This window comes from Trachemys scripta, chromosome 14 (genome assembly GCF_013100865.1).
Source record: "Trachemys scripta elegans isolate TJP31775 chromosome 14, CAS_Tse_1.0, whole genome shotgun sequence".
Classification (NCBI taxonomy): Eukaryota; Metazoa; Chordata; order Testudines; family Emydidae; genus Trachemys; species Trachemys scripta.
The window spans coordinates 35,515,419-35,520,493 of record NC_048311.1 but is presented as its reverse complement, the minus strand read 5'-3'; the positions used below and the strand labels follow the sequence as shown (position 1 = coordinate 35,520,493).

General features: G+C 39.2%; 1 pseudogene; it reads left to right on the top strand.

Annotated features, from left to right (window-relative positions):
* LOC117887675 lies at positions 1 to 948 on the top strand (annotated as a pseudogene).
* Positions 949 to 5,075: the final 4,127 nt, after the last annotated feature.

The window sequence follows — 5,075 nt, the reverse complement described above, 5'->3', positions numbered from 1 at the left end:
ATGGAGAAGAATCTCACCACCCCAGTAACGGAGTTTGTTTTCTTGGGCCTCACTAAGAATCCTGAGCTGCAGCAATTCCTCTTTGTGGTTTTCTTCATCATCTACGTGAACACCTGTCTGGGAAACTTCACCATTATCACCACCATGATCACCGACCACCAGCTGCACACTCCCATGTACTTCCTGCTGGCCAACTTGGCTTTCTTGGATGTCAGTGAATCATCAGTAAATGCCCCAAAATTGCTCATAGGTCTCCTCACCCCTAGTAAAACCATCTCATTGAATGAGTGCATCCTCCAGATGTTCTTCTTCCACTTAATTGGGGAAACTATGGGGTTTTGACTTTTGGCAATGGTGATCGATCGGTACGTGGCCATCTATAAACCACTGAGATAATTGACTATCATGAACCGGGGTGTGTGTGTGTGGTGTTAGTGCTAAATGCATGGCTGGGTGGATTGGCTCACTCTGCTGTTCAGCTTGGACTGCTCCTCCAGTTACTGTTCTGTGGTCCAAATGTCCTAGAAAATTTCTACTGTGATATCCCACAAGTCATCAAACTGGCCTGCATTGACATCCACTTGGTTGAACTGCAGATGGTCTTCAATGCTGGAGTGTTGCTCATAATAGTATTCATCATTCTGCTGATTTCCTACACTGTCATCTTAGTCAAGATCAGGATACGTGTCATGGAAGGGAAGCGCAAGGCTCTGTCCACCTGTGGAACCCAGATGACAGTGGTATGTTTACAATTCATACCTAGCATCTTCATCTATGCTCGGCCCTTCAAGCAGTTCACGCTGGACAAGGTGATATCCGTCATTTACACTGTAATCACCCTAAATGCTGAACTTGATGATCTACACGCTGAGAAACGCCAAGATGAAGAATGCCATCAGGAGATTACTGAGGAGAATGCTCTTCTCGGGGAGGGAAAAAGAGACATAATTTATCTTCCAATGTACATTTGTGTTAAAAATCTAATTTTCTGCACTGAATCGGACAGCAGATATATGTGGCACATGAAATGTGTGTGTAGTCAAAAGAGATCAAATACTGCAGTCATGAGAATCTGTGCTCACAAACACATTATAGACTGAGGGCAAGAACCTCCATGTAAGTAAAAAATGCAGTCCGTGTAAATAAGACATAGCTCCATGAAGGTAAATGGGTCAGTTCCCCAGCAGGAGGAAATGGGAGCATCTTCCTTATTGGCTTCCACCAGCTGGGGTTTTGACACTGAGAATTGCTGGCTGAAATTCCTCTAAGAATGATTTCAATTAATGAGGAACTCATGAAAATCAATAGCTTCTCCGAAAAAAGATCTGTTCAGTAAATTGTGTATCAGAACTAATGTACTGATTGTGGTGAGGAAATTACTCTAGAATGTTCCAACAGGTGAATATGAACAATCTTTTGCTTTATGGCTTATTCTTTTCTCCCTTTTACATATATACACTTATCCGCACTTACCATGTGGCTTCATATCAGAGTGGTTTAATAACACTGAGATATTATTATAAGAATAAATTGGTTTTAATTTTGTTATATAATATTTCTATTTCTGTCTATGACTTCACAGGTTAAACTAAATTCATCTTTAGTGGCCTTTTCTGCTAATCATGATATAAAAGTGCAGTTATAAATAGAGGAGGTAAACATATTTTTTCTTGGATTTGTTGTAGTGTCCTTTTCACTGGCAATCTATAAATAACATTACAAAATGCTTTCATATGTTTTCCAGATTTTTACTTTCAAGGAAAAAAACAAGCTTCTTTCCTAAATATATTTAGTTTTTGAATTTTTCTACATTTCCTCCTTTTTTCAAAGAAAGAAAGAAAGAAGCAGTTATGAGATTTTACAATATGAGGAAAACAAATAAAAATATTTGAATAACTTTTCAAAGAAATGTTGCTTTTTTCTTTCCCAAGCAGTTCTATATTTTCAAAGTTGATGTACTAAAGAAAAGTTCTATAGTGAAAAATAAAAGGGGCTCTCTTTCCTGATAAGATGTACCCTCCATGTGTATCAAAATTGGATTTTCAGATCCAAGATGAATTATGACTATTTATACTCCTATAAGATCTCCTAACCAATGTGGCTCTAAGAGAATAGCTAGAAGCTACTTCTGGCAGTAACATCTTTAAAAAACACTGTTAATGAATTTCAAATCAATTACACCTGTATATAATAAATGAAGACAACAGGAATGTAAAAAAAAAATAAAGGAATGGTTTTCAGCAGAGTTGAGTGGGGGCAGAAAATGAAGAGGACGGGGCTACACAGGAGTCACTGAGGCAGGGTGTGATGGGGAGAAAAACATTTTCAAATATGTTGAAAACATTATGTATCCTAAATATTTCTTTACTGGCATGAGGATTTTAAAATAAGGTAGCTTTTTGCTGAAATTAGAAAATAAAGTGAAAATATTCTAATACATTTTTGAGAATTTTTGGAGCATAAAAATAAAAAGCATAAAATCAAAATATAATTAATTTACTCTTTGGGTTTTCTATTCTTCTCCCTTTTCTCTTCTTCTCTTTCATTTCTTGTTAGAAAAAGGGGAGAAAGTAAAAAAAAGATTAAAAGGGAACAGTAGTAAAAAATCCAACAAAAGAAAACAAAACTGAAAAATCAAAACCTAATCATTTTAGTCAAATATTTGAAATGAAAATGTTATTGAAAATTTTTGTGAAATATTTTGTCTATAACTAGGTTCAAAAGAATTAGATAAATTCAGGGAGGACAGGTCCAGCAATGGCTATTAGCCAAGATGGCCAGGGATGCAACCTCATGCTCTGGGTGTCTCTAAGCTACTGGCTGCCAGATGCTGGGATTGGACGACAGGGAATGGAACACTTGGTAATTGCCCTGTCCTGTTCATTTCCTTTGGGGCATCTGGCATTCGCCACTGTTGAAGGACAGGATACTGGGCTTGATGGACCATTGGTCTGATCCAGTATGGCTGATCTTATATTTATAACTTTTAAGGATTTAAATTGTTGTTTGATTGTGAAAATTAATTAAGCAAAGAAAGGCTTCTTCTTATTCAACCGATCTGTGATCCAGGTGTATCAGTGACTTTCAGTGGGACTTGTGCTCCTAAAATCTTAGAAGCATAGAATCACAGAATATCAGGGTTGGAAGGGACCTCAGGATATCATCTAGTCCAACCCCCTGCTCAAAGCAGGACCAATTCCCAACTAAATCATCCCAGCAAGGGCTTTGTCAAGCCTGACCTTAAAAACCTCTGAGCAAGGAGAGTCCACCATCTCCCTAGGTAACCCATTCCAGTGCTTCATCCTTCTCCTAGTGAAAAAGTTTTTCCTAATATCCAACCTAAACATCCCCCACTGCAACTTGAGACCATTACTCCTTCTGTCATCTGCTACCACTGAGAACAGTCTAGGTCCATCCTCTTTGGAACCCCCTTTCAGGTAGTTGAAAGCAGCTATCAAATCCCCCCCCCTCATTCTTCTCTTCTGAAGACTAAACAATCCTAGTTCCCTCAGCCTCTCCTCATAAGTCATGTGCTCCAGCCCCCTAATCATTTTTGTTGCCCTCCGCTGGACTCTTTCTAATTTTTCAACATCCTTCTTGTAGTGTGGGGCCCAAAACTGGACACAGTACTCCAGATGAGGTCTCACCAATGACAAATAGAGGGGAATGATCACGTCCCTCGATCTGCTGGCAATGCTCCTACTTATACAGCCCAAAATGCCCTTCGCCTTCTTGGCAACAAGGGCACACTGTTGACTCATATCCAGCTTCTCGTCTACTGTAACCCCTAGGTCCTTTTCTGCAGAACTGCTGCCTAGCCATTTGGTCCCTAATCTGTAGCAGTGCACGGGATTCTTCCGTCCTAAGTGCAGGACTCTGCACTTGTCCTTGTTGAACCTCATCAGATTTCTTTTGGCCCAATCCTCTAATTTTTCTAGGTCCCTCTGTATCCTATCTGTACCCTCCAGCATATCTACCACTCCTCTCAGTTTAGTGTTGTCTGCAAACTTGCTGAGGGTGCAATCCACACCATCCTCCAGATCATTAATAAAGATATTGAACAAAACCGGCCCCAGGACCGACCCTTAGGGCACTCCGCTTGAAACCGGCTGCCAACTAGACATGGAGCCATTGATCACTACCCATTGAGCCTGTTAAGTGCTTTTGAAATTCCATGTTTATCTGCTGTAGTGATGGAGACCATATAGTTAGCACCTACATAGATAATTAGATGGAGAACCTTGGAGAACAGCATAGCTGGTGTAAAGCCCAAGACATCAACCAATTTAGATTCTGTTGGGAAATATGGTAGGCAATTCTAAAGTGAAGGGAGCTTTACTGGAATTGGCCTGCCCACAACCTTACAAATTAGAAATCTTTTCTATTCTATCCTATTCCATTCAAAACTAGTACATGTATGTCTATTCTGTTCTATTATAAACTAGTAGAGATGGTTCTATTCTATTATATTCAAAGCACAAAAAAGGATGTTATCAGAAATGATACTGATCTATTCAGTAAAATTAGGAAATAGAATATTCCAATTGAGATGATTCTACCAGGTCCACACAATAAATTACCATGTTTCTTTTGAGCTGGAATGTTGAAATTTGGGAACCCCGATTGGCTGCTGAGTCCAAAATGAGACCAAATTTGAATTTGACTGTTCAGTCAGAGGTCATTGAAAGGTCATCAGTATTTTCATCTCGCCCTTGTTCTCACCACTGCATCCAACTCACTTTCTGGAACTGGCCTAAACCCCAGAAATTCTGACTAATTTTCTACAGATCTAAGCCTTTGATCAGATTTATATCTCACAGCCAGGAAGAGAACCCAGGAGTCATGGGATTTACACTACTGCAGGGTATAAACAGTAGGTGGGCAGCTTTTCTAATATTGGCCTGGGTTCTTAGAGGAGTCTAAGGGGAGGAAAATCTCTTATTCCATTTTTTAACAGAAAATTTGAACTAGACATTTCATTTCTTACATTTTCAAGTGTAAGAAAAGTAAGAGAAAGTGTTTTCCCACTCCCTGCCACATACCATTTTCTCAGATATTTTTATTTTCCTCTCATT